This window comes from Capsicum annuum, chromosome 11, assembly GCF_002878395.1.
Source record: "Capsicum annuum cultivar UCD-10X-F1 chromosome 11, UCD10Xv1.1, whole genome shotgun sequence".
Lineage (NCBI taxonomy): Eukaryota > Viridiplantae > Streptophyta > Magnoliopsida > Solanales > Solanaceae > Capsicum > Capsicum annuum.
In genome coordinates, this window is record NC_061121.1 from 75,021,116 (window position 1) to 75,040,679 (window position 19,564).

Sequence of the window (19,564 nt, forward strand, 5' to 3'; positions counted from 1 at the left end):
TTCATAACTTATTGGGATGCCTATTTTCATCTATTACAACGGTTCTATCGTAACGATACTTATTGGGATGCCTATTTTCATCTATTACAACGGTTCTATCATAACGACATTAAGTCGTTGCAATAGCATCTATTATGACGCTTGTAATATTTTGTTGCGACGCTTTTTGACTACCTATTGCAATGGTTTATTGATCTATTGCAATAATGATTACCACATATTATTAAATTAAAACGATTTATATAAATAGTCATATTAATTAATGTAAATTTTTATTTACATACATAATAAATTATAACACAATATATACACATCACAAAAAAAATTATTCATTAATAATCTTATAATCCAAAATTGCAGTAGTATTAGAGATTTAATGCGTAGTTGCACTATTGACAAAAGCAATTTCATGAGCAGGACCTCCAGTTTAGATGTTGGTCGTTTGTTTGTCACTTTGCTACTCTAGATTATGTAAGCCTCTTCCACGTCCATATCTACACCTGAAACAGAGAGAGGATATATTTGAAAGATTATAAGGCTAATTTTATTCTTGAAAATGTTCACATCATAAAAAAATGTCAATTTATCATACACATGATGTATCAATGTGCATGATACATGACATTCTCAAAAAACTTTGTTAATACTAACAGAGTGATTCCTCATTTGCGAAAACATTGGCGACTTCATAAATTGCCTGTGACAAATGAAATTCTTAGAAACTTTTGTTAAAACTAACAAGTGATGGATTCAGTTACAAAAAAGTAGGCAAACTTCCCAAATTATTTAATCTCTCAGAGTTACTAGTAGACCATCTAAAACATCAGAGTAATACTCGACCACAAAGAATTTAACAACCAGTTGTTCCTGAACTTAAGATATTTACTACAGCCAGGTGGCAATGAGAAGATCAGGATAAGATGATAGCAAAAATGATCATGGGTGCTACAACTCAGTAGAATCTACAACTAAGCCAGCTGATAATTGCCAGTTCTATACAGAACCAAGTAATAAAGCAACAATTGAACTGAACACTTGCAAATTACGCCTCTACTGGTGTAGGACAAGGAGAAGGGATACCAAATTTATACCAAAATATGATGGGTATTCAAGAAAGAATATTTCACAGTATAATTCTATTTTGTAATGGTTGTTGTGAGTAACTAACCTCAATGGATGTCGGGGTGTTAGGATACCCACTACCATGACTAGAGTTCTTTGAAAACTTACATCACTTTGTCTATGTGCCATGCAACTACAACGAGACCATGTTGTGGCCGTTTCTTCTGAATTAGTATTTTGCTTGCACAAAAAATCTCCAAGTGAGTATGTATTAGATTGATAATCCCAGCATGTGTTCGGTTGAATGACTTTCTCAGCATAAGAACCAAATCTTCAGCAACATCCAAAAACTAAAATTTTAAACCTTATGAGAAGATTTATAAGATTAATAGTTCTCAATTCTCATTCGACATGAAAGTTCCCCTAGAACACCATTCATGATTTGCACAAGTTCCTCTGAACCCTGTGTATCAAAAGTTATGTGGGAGTACCAGAGATCTGTCACCTATTTAGAAACTATATGTCTGATAAAGTCATATATTTCTTCTTCTACAACAGGTTAATTTACTTTCTTCCTCTATGTGGACTTCAGCAACAGCTCATCATTGCAAAGAAAAACAAGGGGATAATGTCAATTTAAGCTTATAAGGCCTGTCATCATAGTATGTTTTAAAGAAAGGTCAACTGTAATTTTAATATGGATATTGCACTCAATAGATTGGAAATAGGCACAACAAGATTATTAATAACCCTTATCATTGCACGTGAGATCAAAAATTATACATCAACACTTAATTAAACATCTTAATCACTAAATACTGCAACCCTTAACTCCAAAGGCTTATCGATGGTCAATTCCACCAGCCTATGACAATTATAACTTCTTCTTGTTGTATTGGAATTTCTTAAATAAATTCCTTAGCTGAAGTGGTTTTAGATGTTTGTGATGATGGCATATCTTAAAATATTTACAGAGACTTGAAAAAAGGAGATATAAAATAACTTTCACATAGTACAAAGGTCGCCAAACTTTTGTTTCACTTTCTTTATGCCCGTAATAGCAGAGGCAGCAATCCTATATATATTTTAAAGAGATACTTACAGTTCAAATCGCAACAGACTTAAGGTTGTTTACTAATATAAGGTTGTTTACTTAACGGTGGTTATAAGGTTAAATGGAGGCCGTTAAGGTTATAAGGTTAAAAGGTTCAACGGTGGTCGTCAAGGTTATAAGGTTATAAGGTTGTTTACTAAAATAAAGTTATAAGGTTAAACGGTGGCCGTTAAGTTTATAAGGTTGTTTACTTAACGGTGGTTATAAGGTTAAAAGGTGGCCATTAGGGTTATAAGGTTAAACGATGGCCGTTAAGGTTATAAGGTTATAAGATTAAATGGTGGTCGTTAAGGCTATAAGGTTGCTTACTAATATAAGGTTATAAGGTTAAATGGTGGCCTTTAAGGTTATAAGGTTATAAGGTTAAACGGTGGTCGTTAAGGTTATAAGGTTTAAGATTGAACGGTGGCCGTTAAGGTTATAAGGTTTTTACTAGTATAAGGTTATAAGATAAAACGATGGCCACTAAGGTTATAAGGTTATAAGGTTGTTTACTAATATAAGGTTGTTTACTTAATGGTGGTTATAAGGTTAAACAGTGGCCGTTAAGGTTATAAGGTTATAAGGTTAAATGGTGGCCGTTAAGATTATAAGGTTATAAAGTTGTTTACTAATATAAGGTTATAAGGTTAAACGGTAGTTGTTAAGGTTATAAGGTTGTTTACTTAATAATGGGCGTTAAGTTTAACGTAAATAATAGGCTTTAAAGGGTGGCCGTATAGATTAGAAGGTTGGTCTCACAAATAAAACTATAAACTTTATACAACAGGAAGAGAATACACATGGTCTCAACAAATCATCAAATGTAAGAGAACTTTCAACTCCAGAAACAAAGTGGAAAACAAAATAGTGCTAACCCAGGGTCTTCTCCTTGTCTAAGAGAACTTTCAACTTCATAGTCACCACTGTGATTGCGAGACCAATCCTGAAAATAGTAATAAATTTTATGCCTAAAGAATTAAAGAAACCAAACAAAAAAATTTCTTAATAAGACAAAAGAGTTTACCTTTATGCGACCAACAAAAATCTGAATAACAGAAGCACCAGCTTGAGTAGCAGCAGCAGCTTGACAAAATCTAAGAAGTCGAGACAAAAGTTCCTAGTAGGCTTAGATTAGAAAATCAAATTCCAAGCATTCATATACATGATATATTCACCTAAGCCATGCTTCTGATAGTTTTAAGATTGTGAAGCTCGCCACTCCGTTGGAAGTGATTGTGGAGCATCATCCTATGGAACCATCACAATTGGTGTAGTAGTAGTAGTCTAAAGCCAATATACCCAATTTCCTTGATTGTTAACTTGAGGAATTGCACAACTATTAATTTTTCCACCTATGATTACACTAATCTGTGTACCGCTTAGAAATAGCACTTTAAATAAGCCATAGTGAAGTTTCTTGGTAACATGAGGTATCAATAGGTACTAGCTAAGCTGAATAAGATATCAAAATGTAAATTAGTGCCAGGTTTGAAGGGACGTTGATGTATTTGTGGCCTAAATTGCCCTCCGTTACATCTCTGTTCTCGTAGATAATATCTATAGACACTAACAATAGTCAACGAGAGTCATGAACATACTTATCGAAAGACACTAACAACAGTCGACGAGAGTCATGAACATACTTATCTAAAGACACTAACAATGGTCAATGAGAGTCATCAACATACTATTCAACTACGAAGAGCTTGCCTCTCCTGTACTGATAGAGTAAAATCAGTAAAAAGATTTTACTCTATTAAGCCAGATAGGTGTAATATGGAAAGAGTACTATGCTGCGACAATAATCGGCCAAATGCCACTAATAGAATACAAGTTCTTTGCTTGGTCAATGTATACAACACATTTAGATTACAAAAAGAAAAAGGCAACCTGGTACATTAAGCTCCCACTATGTGTGGGGTCTGGTAAGGGCCGGACCACAAGGGTCTAAGGTACACAACCTTACCCTGTATTTCTGGTAGAGACTGTTTCCATAACTCGAGTCCATGACCTCCAGGTCATATGGCAACAACTTTATTGGTTACAACAAGACTCCCCTTCAACACTTTCAGATTACAACTTACTTACACATCTACATTAGACAGTAGCCTTGACTAACAATTATGAACATCTTAAACATGTATTTTGCATGAGTCAGGGTCATCTATAGAGAATTCTAGTTTACAGATACTCTATTACTAATTAGTAAAATAAAAGATAACAGATACTACTCACTTGTTTGAGATTAGTTTCTGTTTTGCTGGACTGTCTAACTGTTTGTGCAACTGGAGATGACGCAACAGCAGCTGCTTTACGCACGTGTTTCTTTGTGGGTTGTGTGTCGTCTGAATTTTCTCCATTCGGCCTCATTTTTACTCCTCGTATCAACTGTTATCCATATTTCAATAATTTTAACACAAATTACAAAAAAAATTACATGCTTAAAAGTGATAACTAAACTAAATAAGTATAACACGAATATGGACTTACATATTTTCCATACTTCATGTCAGCATATATTACAATGAAATTACCTTCTTGAAGTCCATTAGCCAAAACAAAATCACCTTCAAGAATCGAGAAAAAAATCACTCAAACTTGCTTAGTATGTCATAATGAATTGTGCAAAGCAAGAGCCGGGTTAATCGTATCCACGTCTGTGTTCTCAAGAAGGTACATCCTGCTTTTGTTATTTGGCCAATACCTGAAAAGAAAGTACAAAAACCAATAACTGTAAAAGCAAGATGACTATAAATAGATGCTAAACAATTGAATCAAATAATGTAATAAACAGTAGCTTTGATCATGGAAAATTATTTTGAGTCGGCGTACCTATATTGCATGTTCCAGACATAAGATGTTCCAATGTCTTCCATGGCAATTGAAATTTCATCTCTTCATTCAAGTTGTGGGAGATGATTTTTTGTTTCTTTCTGCTTATAAACAAAATTTTCAATAATCCACTAAATCATACTGTTATTACAAAATGAGAATAGATCACAATTTATGACGACGTTAACTAAAGTATCATTGGCAACCCAATTCTTCCTAGACTACCAACATCACTTTGCTTCAGCACTTTTTGCAGGAGAAATTTCAGATTCTTCTCTGTTCTGCAAGCCTATTGAAGAATGTACAAATGAAATTTGAAGAACATTCATACAAATTTAAAGCAACTATACAGGGGCAGATCAAATGTATGGTACTGGGTTCATCTAAACCCGGTACTTCAAGTATAAATTTATGTGTGAAAAAATAATTAAATTAGCAATAACTACTAGATATGAACCCCATACCTTTAAAAGTACTAATGGAACAATCTTTATAAATATTAAATAATTGATTACAATAACCATCATGAAAATAATTTCATATACACGACATGTATAGAGTGAGCCTCGCTTCTTAGATAGGATCATATTTCGATGATATATTACATGCTTGCCTATATCATATTTTTCTTCTAGTAGGTGAAGTTTCTCGTGCTGATTTTTGTAAAGAACTGTTACCTATGATGGTGAATTTTATCTTGAATCAATTTTGTAAAGAACTTTTACATGATGTAGAATGTAACCTGCCTTATTTATAAATAATGAGTAATTCAATTTTGTTAACGGGCTACTGTTAGTTATATTTTGAGTTATGGTCAAAAACACTGAACTATCACTTTTATGAGAGTTCAACACCAAACTATTAACTAATTATTTCTACTACCTGAATTATCATCATTTATCATTTAAATGGTTAAACATGTCTTGAAGTTGATTACGCCAACGTTTAAATGGTTAAACATAACTCGAAGTTGATTACGCAAACTATACCCTGGACAATTGGTGACACTTCAAGTTAGCTAGGAGAATGGAACAATCAGTTGGGCTATAAAACTCAGAAAAGAGATAGTTCGGATGTGGTTTTGATCATTATTTCTTATATTTTAGCTGACTCATCATATAAAAGTTGAACTGGAAAACAATTTGGGGATGGGAAATACTAAAACTAACCTATTTTTTGTCTGTCAAGCCATGCTTCTAATAGTTTTAAGATTGCGAAGCTCGCCTCTCTGTTAGAAGTGATTGTGGAGAATCAGCCTGTGGAACCATCATAATTAGTGTAGTAGCAGCAGTCGAAGGCCAATATACCCAATTTCCTTGATAGTTAGCTCGAGGTATTGCACAACTATTAATCTGTCCACCCATCATTACACTAATCTGTGTACCTCTTAGAAATAGCACTTTGAACTTTCTCTACCTAAAGCATGATATATTACAGGTAGTCAACAAACCTGGGCATACATCAATTAAACATGAAAAGAGGATGTACATAAAAGCAGAAGCTAAACTACTCACTTGTTTGTCAATGATAATATGGTTTTGGGCTATAACAGTGTCTACAAGTTTGTCACTGATAATATTCTTTTTGGCTATAACAGTGTCTACAACGGTTGGATCTGCATAAGTGATGAACCCAGAACCTCTGGGTCTACCTGTATGCCTATTTTCATAATCACCAAGTCCATTATCTCTCCATACCTCTCAAAGTACTTCACAAATTGTTCTACCAAAATCCAATTTTCATTAACACTCTCATCAGTAAATCAAAAACCCACTACAAAAAAAGATTAGTAATAATACATTAAAACAATGAAAAAGAAGAGAAAAGTAATAACTTTGTTTAAGCAAAATAAAAGATTGAGGATGTTACCTAACGACCAAAACTATGGCTTTTATGTTCTTATCTCAATTCTTAGCAACAACAAACCGTACAACTTCTGATGAACTGAGTGAAGAAAAAGTAGAACAAAGTAACAAAATCAAAGATTAACGATGTTTTTAGATTGAGGAATAATGGATTTTTGATTGATTGAAAATGGATTTTCTAGAAAATCACACTACTGTATCTTCCATCTCCTTTACTCAATAAGAAATGGATTTTCTAGAAAATCTCAGAGTAAATTTTTGTATATGAGAAAGAATTAGGGTTAATTTTTTTATGAGAAAGAAAGAGGATTTTTGATTATTTCTATTGAGAAATGTATGTTTGGCTAAGTAAAATATTGTGTAGGGAAATTAAGAAGTGTTTCCATAGATAATTTTTCCTAATTAAGCATTGGCATAGAAGTTCTATGGAAATGGTTTTAAAAAAAATGTTGCTATACATATATCTATTACAACGGTTCATTCTCAATAACAGCTGTTATAGTGCTAATAGAACAATTATTTTTTACAACGGTTGGAAGCGTTGCCATAGACAGTCTATCACAACGCTTTTACAACCGTCGCCAAAAGTTCGTTGCCATAGGCCTAATTTCTGGTAGTGATACTAACATATCTAGAATAACTAAGTCTACCGAAGTCTAAAATCCCACACAAAATACAAGACAAGAACAATAAACATGTGTTAATATCATACATTCATCTATCGGAGTAGATATATAAACAAGATAATCAAGTACATCACCAACCAGATTCAGACCAACACACTATACAAATACGTAGGAATAAATTGACTCCGAATCAAATAAAATAGAAGCTATTTATTAACAGATAAAAATAGTAGCTATGATCACTATGTCAAAAGCCTCGACATCATGATTACTCAAAAATGTATAACAGTGAGCCAGATCATAAATTTGAGCTAATTTTTTTCCCGACTGCTCCTCCCCCGACATTGTTATTTCATCGACGACCTATCTGATTTCCCCATCGTCCTTGTGGATAACCCTACTACTACCTCCCCCTTCCCTATTCACTGGGACAATAGCCTAAGTATGTTGCTGAATTTTGGCATGCACCTACCTCACAGAAAACTCCCTCTTAAAGTGACCTACAACCCCAGAATAGTAACATCCTTTCTTGAGAGAAGGCCGCTTGTATAAGAATAAGAAGCCTCTTGTACCCTAACAACCAATGTCTAAGAAAAACCCCACAATAGTGAAGCTAGCAGGGACACTTGAATAGGATGGGTAGAGTAGACCTGCTGATCAAGGCCCTTAGAGTAAAACATAATGAAATTTCCACTATTTTAAGATTTCTTGGCTAACATCTAAGATTGACACACTTGGATAACCCTCTCCAACATCTTCACATAGCCAGAAACTTTATTAAACCCTTTTTTCTGTTGAATTCATATGCATAGACAATACCTGAAGGTCATAATTCAAACCTTTAACATAGAGGCTAATCCGTTCCGCCTTAGAGGTAAAAAACTATCAATCATAGCGAGACAAGGCAGAGAATATAGGCTCATAGGTCGCAATCGACATGTCACCCTGCTCCAATACCAAAAACCCTTCCTTCTTATGGTCACTAAGGGACGATGGCACATATTTCTCTAATAACAAAGAGTGACACTGTTCCTAAGTCAATGGGGGATAAATTAGTGATTAATATTCAACATACGCTCTGTATAATTACTTAATATCCTTCTCCAGCTGAAAACCCAAAAACATAACTCCATGTTGCTTCACTATTTTCATCTTATGTAATCTCTCATAGCAATTAAAAATAAACACAAAGAAATCCTCAGGCTCAGTACCTTAGAATGTTGGAGGTTTCATCTTAAGAAATTTTGTCAACAGTTCATATTTTGTACTAATCATTATTAATCCCAATGTCAGATACGAAAAAACATCGATACCTAAAACTTTATCCATTCTAGGAGCCATAGCAATAGTAGTTGAACAACTAGAGCCTGACAACCCCATACCCTAAGTGTGGCTCCAGTCCTTGCCAACCCATTCAGAAAACCCAACACTTGTTAAACAAGTTCACCGAATATAGAGGCTAGTCTTACAACCCCAAATCTACCTCAGGCTCCACACCCTATTCCTCCAGTGCTTCCATCTACTCCAAATGATCTTAATGTAAGGAAGGTGATGTTGATCTCTTAAGATTTTTGCCAGCCGCCACTTGAGCACCACCCCTAGCAGGTGTTGCTCATTTTGTCCTTCCCCTATATCTTCTTATCACTTATCTGATTTGCCTCATAGATGGATCCATAGCTGGACTGACTATTGCAGAAGTTACTATTTAGTTTTTATTAGACCTAATGTGCACTATCTACGGACAAGAGCATGAAGAACATTAGATACCAATTTTGATTGCCAGATACCAGCTGGAATCAAGTTATGGATGAAAGAAACAATAATGATATATTTCCTAAAGTCCTATAGCCTCATAAAGTAAAGCACAGACTTCTCCATACCGTTCCATGACACTATACTAGACCTATTTTGGTACGACAATATTGACAAACCTAAGCTTTGATACCAACTTTTTCATGACTCAAACCTGTGATAAGTTGCATCCACACTACTCACTCGATGGGAGAACTATCTACCTTAAAATACCAACTCAAAATCAACACTTAAAAGAGGTAATAGAATTAATCCATCAATAAAACATCAGGTCTAAAGAAACAACCATAAGTACAACTTAAAGGGAAAAAATTGTACTTAACCAAAACTATCCCTAGAACCAAAAGTCGTTCTTACCAAAACTACTAAAGATTGTCAAGAAGGGGATGCAACCCCCAAAACAAAAGGAAAAAACATAAATCCAAAAATAAAGACTCTGTCATCTAAGAAAGATTTAAGGTAGCAAGAAACATGTTGCTCACCCTTGAATACAGAGTCAACTATTGGAATCACAAGTAATGTATCGAAGGAGCTGCTGGAATATGCACTACACTCACAAAGGCAAATGCAGGTGTTATATCAGCATGCAAGAACAATAGTGTACTGGTAGGGTCACTTGGCTAACCCAAGATGGGAGTATGAATATATAAATAAGTCATAGTACAAGAAGTTAATCCATACTTAACAATATACACTTAGAATAGCAAGTAATAATGAAGAATTAAGAATCAACCAACAAGTCAACAAATTATCACCAAGTCAAATTTAGTCAAGTCAAGCAAAAAAGACAAGTCGGACAGGACAACTTATTAAGTATAAAAATATATTTCCCCAGTTCACTTATGGAATCGTCAAACTCACTAGAACCTCTTACATACAAACTAAGGGATATATAACCACCCTCAAGACATGACCCATATGGAAAAATTATCATCCATGTACTAAAATACTAGAGACAAGCGTCTTCTAACCTTATTCAACCTAAAAGCTTGTGAGAATATTCTAAATACTGAACATTCCATATTTAGAAACTAAGGTAGGTCAAAATCATATAACAATCTCAAATTATTTGAAAATACCACACCAAACAACATTCATTGATAAGCCATACTAAAATATAGTTAACATGCACATATAGCAAAAGTGGTTAAAACTATACTACCATCATCTACCTTGAACCAAGTTTGCACAACTTCTCTATACTGAAGCTTTGCTCTTTCATACAATTTTTGTTTGCTCGTGATCTAGAACATTCACATAATTACATAATTAATCAAATGACCTAACATATCAGGATTTATAACTCACATCTAACTTCTAAGGTCAAACTCATGATCATCCCTTCCCATTTTAGGGCTTTTCCACCATAATTCACCTAAAATAACCAATTTCATGGATAAATTAGTGAATTAATGAAATGCAAGGGTAATTACATGTTAATACTCAAAACCCATTAACTTGTTCCTTAATTCACCTCCAGTACGAGTAATTAACAAAAATCTGCCCTATAACCCTCCCAAAACTCCGTGAAGTAATAATTTTAAGCCTTTGTAATTAAATATGAGTTAATCAGGAAAAATTCCTTATGTTAACAAAGCAAACAAAGAATTTCTTCTGGAATTTGCCCTAAATTACCTTTCTTTGCCCTAAGGTGAGTTTTAGGAAAATAAACCATTTTAGAAAAATATTTTAATAAATCTGCAGTTTTTACCGCCATAGCGGTACCTAACCGCTATAGCGATACTGACCGCTATAGTAGGAGTTATTCCACTATAGTGATCATTGTTATAGCATTGTGCTATTCTCTATGGCAGTGTCGATGGGACAGAACATCCATCTTCACCTAAAAATCTCACTTTTTGCAGCACGCCTTAAACCTAGGAATCTTCGAACAATGCTCTTTACACTAATATCAATTTTGGGAGTTTTACTTACCCAAATTCAATTTCATAAATTCCTACATGTTTACCTAGGTCACACCTCACTCTAAAATCAATCAAAACTATCCCAGCTTAAAATTTGTAACTTTTAAATTGAGAAGAATTTTAACATGGGATTTTAAATATAGGACTCATAGGTAACAACGGAGAGCGTCGTTACAGCTCACCCCATCTTTGGATCAGCATCTAGGTTAGGGAATAACATCAACACCGATGTCTCATACTTGGATCTGTATTAGGAAAATAATGGAAAAGTGCAGTATCAGTATTAAAGCAATGTCTACTCAACAGACGTGATTGACCGAATGAACTTAAATATAGTAAAATCAAAATAAAATGAGAACGTGTAAGCTTAGTCAACAATAACAGGGGTAGAAATATAAATATATACTAAACTAGGCAATAGAAATAAAGAAAATAAATAAGAGCAATATATGAAATAAATAAATTATTTATAAAAGAAATACACTAATTACAACCTAATTGGAACCCATAAGCCTAGAATACACAAACAAGAAAGCAATTAACCCTACCAAGCCCTTAAAAGCCGATAGGTGCAGAGAGAAAAACCTAAGACTAAAAAACATAAAACCTAGTAATTGAACCGATCCCAAGTATCCTTTTGATTCAAAATTCAGGATGAAATATCCATATATGTACAGAGCTTAAACCAAAACTAATAGGTAATAACGAAAGGTCAATGCTGAATTTGAGCTGGAAATAATGGGTAGTAACAAGAGGACATATATACATTATGTACAATAGAACTCAACACCACTACCAAAATCCCAGTAACAACCATGATCAATACCAACAATTATCATAAATAGATGTCGAACTTGAACTGAAACTCATACTACCCACATTGTAGCCAAAATTAAGAGATTCCATAAGTAACCAACCTCACTCGTAACTAATACCAATCTCATACCAGAGATTACAAATAGTAACCAAACCATAGTTGTAATCGATGCCAATATCACCAAAACTCATAATAATAATAATAATAATAATAATAATAATAATAATAATAATAATATCAACAAAGCATAGACTAAGTATACTTGTTAACAAGGATAGTGGGGACCATAATGGGGTATTGAAAACCAAAACTAGGTAGGAACCTAGCCTAGTCTAGTCTAAGACTTCCCATTCTTATCTAAAAGTGCTAATAATACTAATTTTATCCTTACAAGATGATACTACACTACCCTAGGGGAGAACGCACCCAAAATCTACCAAAAGAGGCCCTAACTGGCTAAATAAGGTGTAAAATACTAAAATGACAATCGGTCTAAACCTACTTACCCATAACTAGTACAAAAGTAACTTAATACCATAAATCTCAATATAAAAGTAGGATAAGCCTAGCCTACCCGGACTCCATTAAATGCTCGTCGAATCATCAATACAAAAGCAAACCCTTTCGAGAGGCCTCCGAGAGCTTTCATACTATCAAAACAATGATTCATGTATCAATATAAGAAAAATAATACCCATATTATGTATAAACGCTCTAGGTAAAAAATCAGAGTAAAAATCCCATGCAAGGCATGCTTACGAAATTAAAACTGTCACAACATCCCACGCAACTCAAGGATCATTATCCATAAGAATTATAGCTAAATTCGAGATTAAAATGTCATGACCTAGGTCTTGGCCATGATAAGTATCTCAAGTTCGATGAGGACTAAAGATCACCCTCTTTGCCTAGCCAAACCGAATGCAATAAAACTAGCAGCGGATGAATTTCAAACATATAACAAGATGGAGTTAAGTTCTAAAGATATAACAAGATAGGTAACTAAACTAACTTAGACAAAGAATCAAAGAATTTCAACAACCATCCTAATTCACAATTATTCGCAAAGCCTCAAAATCCAAGAACAACTTAAGTCGGTACATGCCCCTGACCATAGCCAAAAAGAGTCCAAAAATTATAATCTAAAATAAAATAAAATAAGAACATGAAATAAGTGTCTTCAAAAGTATGAAAGATCACCATTTCAAGCTAATGAAAGATCACCATTTCAAGCTAACTCATGGTTGATTCAGAAATCACCTAATCACTGAGTAGGAAAAGTAGAAGAGTCTCTGTTCCTTACATTGCATGGGGATATAGCATTCGTAGATGGTTAACGGGGTAAGCGCTAGCATGTAACTCATGATAAGGATAAAATAATGCAATCAAAATCTAGTCCAAACTCAATGTATATGCACATATACATGCACACATATATATATACAAGATGCTGGGATAAGGAACAAGGTTTAGCATAAGATTTAAAATTACTAACCTATACTATATAGCTTAACTGTCATATAAATACCCATGGGCTATATGGGTCCAGCTCCCTCTGCTGAAAGGTCCCTAGTTCATGTTAGTTGAACAAACTAGAGATATCCAAGGAAGACTAGGGAATGCCCCAACACCACACCAGTCCAAGATATATACATATATATGTATGTATAAATAGTATGACACAAGCACACAGTCATCAAGAGTATATATAATGTGACACAAGCACACGGTCATCAAGATCAACCCTCACGCTAGAAAATGTGACTTTTTAGTATAGGTCCCTCGGGGACCTCCACCTTCAGGCCCTAGCTACACAACCCCCTTTAAGCCCAATTAAAATAAGTTTCACACAACCCATCCATTTAACCAAGAAATTATCTGTTAAGGCATCAACCATAGGTATCGTCATACCATTACACTTGCAAACTTATAATTCTAGCATACCAATTCCATCAATTTGGGGGAATGTCATGACCCCCTTTATTCATTAAATCAAGTTAAGGAAATACCATGACCCCCTTTGTTCATTAGATCAATTTTAAAATCCAAAAAATAGCCAACAAGATCTTCAAAACCCCTTTTATCCATTTAACCATTCATGCAATGCAATAGTTTAGGGAAGATGTGATTAACCTTACTTCAAATCTAGTTATGCAAGTGGCTTGATGGAACACAATTTCCAAAACCAAATTCAAACAAAAATCATCAAATTGAGGGAATATCTCGACCCCCATCCCTTTCACCATACCCATGCACCTCAATATGTTTTAAAATACATAAATAAAATATGGACACTTACATTAAAACCATCGGAATGCAAATCAAGAACAATCCTTCCAAAACCCTCAACCTACATCAAAATCCATAATTAAATTCATATGAATAACAATTTAAGCACATGCTTTAAGTAAAACAAATTTAAGGGGAAGAGTAACAAGCCTGAAAGCATCATAATTATGGACAAAAATCATCACTTGGAAGCTCTAAATGATCAACCTTGAGAAACCCTATCTTGTTCTTGACTTAGGGAATTGAGAGAGTTTAAGAGCTCACCTGATTATGTCTTATGGATGACAATATGGTCCCGAAAGGGTTTTAAGGTATTGGGACATAATTAGGGAAAAGGGAAAATATGCAAAGTACCCTTAATAAAGCACTACAGATTTGTCACCCCGTCGTTACAGGTCACCTTATTACTAATAACGAATGACCATAAGTCATGCCCTACACTCATAGTCTGGGCAATGTCCCAAGGCATCCCCACTATTAGGCCTACGAGTTGTACAATATGAATCATAGTCCCATATTATGACTCATAGGGCCCAGTTGTAGCCACAATAGAAACAACGGATCACTATATTAGTGATACTATGAATCTCATATTCATACTCATAATATCTTACCATAACTCGTATGGTCTTAATCGTACCAAAGATAGAAAATTTGGTACCTAAACTTGTCACCCTGTGATGGGCACTACGATTTATATAGACTCTTCACGACTCGTTAGGTGAGTAGTAGTTAGGGCAGTAAGCTCAAACTTCAACTTTTTTAAAGGCCAAAATTTTAGAGTGTTACATTCTCATCCTAGGATCATTGTTCCTTGAATAATGAGTCAAGGCACCACTTAGCACAATTCTAAGACCAAAACACAACCACAATTTCCATTAACAATGCTAGAAAATAATTATGACAAGGAAAACACATACCTTAAGTATGATTGTCTAATCCGGGGAATAACAATGGATATTTGAACTTTATGTCTTCTTCAGCTTACCAAATATCTTCTTCAACCTTTTGGTCCTCCATAGAACCTTTACTGAAGCAACATCCTTAGTCCTCAAACAACAAACTTGTCTATCCAAAATCTCTATATGGACTTTCTCATAAGACATGGAACCTAAAATGCCAACACTCTCACTAGGCATAACTAAAGAAGGATCACCCACACACTTTTTCAATATTAAAACATGAAAAATTGGATGAACGGAACCCAAACTAAAAGGAAAATCCAATTCATAAGAAACCTTTACCACTCTCCTCAAAATCAAGTATGGACCAATATATCGGGGCTTGAGTTCCATTTCTTCCCAAACCTCATCACTTCTTTCATGGGAGATACTTTTAAAAATACCCGATCACTAACATCAAACTCTAGCTCCTTTTGTCACACATTTGTATAGGACTTTTAGCAACTTTGAGTAGTCTTGAGTCTATCTCAAAACACCTTTACCTCCATGGATTGATGAACCAAGACTAGACCGAGCAATCTAGTCTCACCAACCTCAAACCACCCGATAGGAGACCTACACCTCCTACCATTAAGACCTTTAAAATGAGCCATCCCAATGCTAGAATGATAACTGTTATTATATGCAAACTTAATGAGAGGCAAATGACCCACCCACCTACTACAAAAATCAATCATACAATACCTAAGCATATCTTCTAAAGTATGAATAGTCCTTTATGCTTGTCCATCTGTCTGGGGATGAAATGTGGTGCTAAGGTTCACTCGTGTACCCAAGCCTTGCTGAAATAATGCCAAAAGCAAGAAAAGAACTGTGTACCTTGATCCAAAATGATGGAAAATGTAGCACCATGCAATTTGATGATCTCTTGAACAAACAACTTTGCATAATCCTCTCTAGTTTAAGTAGTCCTCATAAGTAAAGAGTGAGCAGACTTAGTCATCTTACCCATGATGACCCAAAATAAATCATATTGATGCTGAGAACATGGAAGACCAGTAATAATGTCTATGTTGATCACCTCCCACTTCCACATAGGCAACTCAACCACTTGGGACAAGCTGCCAGGTCTTAAGTGCTTAACCTTACTTGTTGACATACCATATATTTAGCCATGAAGTTAGCTACATCACTCTTGATGTTGCTCCGCCAATAAATCTCCTTCAGGTCATGATACATCTTCATTGAGCTAGGATGAACTATATATCTCAACTCATGAGCCTCAGTTAAAACTCTTCCCTATAGCCCATCAATATCAGGAACACACAATCTACCTTGGTACCTCAAGATACTATCTCCACCAATTTCAAATTCCATGACCTTTTGCTAACTTACCTCATCCTTAAATCTGCATCAAGATAGGATCCAAAACCTGTTTCTCCTTTACCTTAGCACCAAGAGATTACTTCACTACCTCTTGCATAATCACACCACCCTCTTTAAAATCTAAAAGATGAACTTTAAGATTAGCCGATCGGTGAATGTCCTTCACCAATCATAACTTCTCCTCATCCACATAAGAAAAGTTACCCATGGAAAACCTGCAAAGAGCATCAGCAACGATATTAGCCTTAGGTGGATGGTAATGAAAACTCATATCATAATACTTAAGCTATTCAGACCATCTCCTTTGCCTAAGATTCAACTCCTTCGAGGTGAACACATATTGTCGGCTTTTATGATCTGAATAGATACCAACATAAAACCCATACAAGTAATGATGCCAAATCTTTAAAGCAAACACGACAACCTTCAACTTTAAACCATGATTCGGATTATTCCTTTGATGAAGTTTTAGCTGCCTAGAAACATAGGGCACAACCTTACCATGTTATATCAACACAAACCCTAATTCCACACAGGACACATCATAATAAATAACAAACCTATATGTGCCCTCGAGTGAGATCAAAATTAGAGCAAAAGATAACTTATACTTCAGCTTCTCAAAGCTACCCTCACAAGCATCAAACCATAAAAACTTCACCTTTCTTAAGTCAACTTAGTCAATGGAGAAGCAATAGATGAAAAACTTTCCACGAATCTCATATAATACCGATAAAACCTAAAAAGCTTTGAATGCTGATTGGAGTCATAGGTCTAGGCCATTTCTTAACCGCTTCAACTTTCTATGGATCCATCATGATCCCTTACTGGACACAACATAACCTAGAAAGGTCATTGTATTCAACCAAAACTCATACTTCAAAAACTTGGTGTATATTTATTAATCCTTAAGAGTATGCAACACTACTCGGAGGTGATTCGCATGATCCTCCTCACTCTTAAAATATACCAAAATATCATTAATAAACACTATCACAAACAAATCCAAGAACTATCTGAATACCTAATTCATCAAGTCCATAAATACAGTAGCCAAAACATTAGTCAACTTGAATGACATCAGCAGAAACTTGTAATGAACATATCAGGTTCAAAAGGTAGTCTTAGGGATATCTGCCTCCCTAATCTTCAACTAATGAAAACATGAAAAAAGATTAATCTTAGAAAAGTACTTAGCACCCTGAAGCTGGTCAAAGAGATCATCTATCCTACTAAAAGGATACTGATTCTTTACTATCACCTTATTTAGTTTCTAATAATCTATACACACCCAAAGGGAACCATCCTTTTGATGCATGAAAAGCACTAGAGCACCCCACAGGGACACTCAAGGAAGGATGAAACCCTATCAAGAAGATCCTTTTAACTCTTTCTTAAGTTCTTTCAACTTGGTTAGAGCCATTCTATAAGGAGGAATAGAGATAAGATGGGTGTTTGGTAAAAGATCGATCCTAAAGTCTATTTCTCTATTAGGAGGAATACTAGGAATATCATTAGAAAATACTTAAGGGATATTCATTACTAATATAGACAGATTATAGAGAGGGAACCTCAGAACTAGAATTCTTAACCCAAACTAAGTGGTATACACACCCCTTGGAAATTAATTTTCAGGCTTTAAGATAAGAAATAAACCTTCCCTTTGAAACTAAAGAACGCACCTCACATTCCATTACTAATTCACTTAGAAATTGGAAGATGACCTCAAGGGTTCGATAATCAAGAGAAGCAGAGCACCAATGGAGCCAATCCACCCCCAAGATCACTTCAGAATCTACCATATCCTATTTAATTAGGTCCACCAATGTCTCTCTATCACCAATAGATACCACACAACCCCTATAGACCCTTCTAATCACACAAAATCACCTACTAGGGTAGACATAGAGAAGGGATAGAAAATACTCCCGGGATTGAAACCAAAATAAACAGCCACATAAAGAGTCACATAAAAAATAATAGATGTCGGATCAAGTAAACAGTACACATAACAAGAAAAAAGCAGTAATGTACCAGTGACAATATCAAGAGATGCCTTAGATTCTTATTGAGTCTCAAAAAACCTACTTACATACACTCAGTGGACTTAAAGATATTCTACTCTCTCTCTCTATAATGTTCATCTCTCAAACATTCCTCTTTCCTAAACGGTCACTGACCGCCTTCATCAAGACACCGGCGATGATGTATATAGTGCTAGAATTAGGTAAGAGGCTTTTTCTCCTTTGTTTCTCTCTCTCTCCTTAGTTTCTCTCCTATCCTATCTCTACCCCTCTCCTTCTAGCCCTCTTTATCCCTACTTAGATACGGCTTTCACTGGCAGGTTAGGGTTCCCACCAGCTCGACTTATCTCGGGTGATAGGTATGGGTGGTGCACTAATCAGAGTAGGTTGATACACGAAGAAGACAACATAAAACTTCCAGTAAGTATTCCACTAAAAGTGTCGACAATATTCAGGCTAAATTCAAGCAAAGATCTGGTGGGTCTGGTCCAGTGACACATCTCTGGCAACCAATTTTGTCAACAAATTTTGTCGGAATTAGCAGCAAGCAGGAGTATCCGATGACACCTAAACTTTGACCTTTAGTTACTTCCTTTAATTTAGTTTTATATATTATCCTGTTCCTTGGTTTTATTTCTTTATTGTGACTTGAGCTATGACTGTATATTTTAGATTTTGACGAATATTGTGTGTGGTTCTAGCTGCTAGACCGGATAGGGTATTTTATGCATGATGGCCTTTTGTCCTTTTTTTGCCTTGTTTGTTTGCCTGTCTGTTTGGGGCTTTGCTCTGACTTTTATGTAGTAGTTTTAGGAGTTGATGGTGGAGTAGGGTTATGTACGAAGGGGCTAGGGCAGGGGTTAGTTTTAGGAAGAGATGTAGAGAGGAGGGTAGGGGCGGGTATGGGGTCTAGAATTGTTCAATAAGG

General features: G+C 35.1%; 1 pseudogene; it reads right to left on the reverse strand.

Annotated features, from left to right (window-relative positions):
* Window positions 1-462: 462 nt before the first annotated feature.
* Window positions 463-6,452, reverse strand: LOC124888858 (annotated as a pseudogene).
* Between the last annotated feature and the right edge of the window lie 13,112 nt (window positions 6,453-19,564).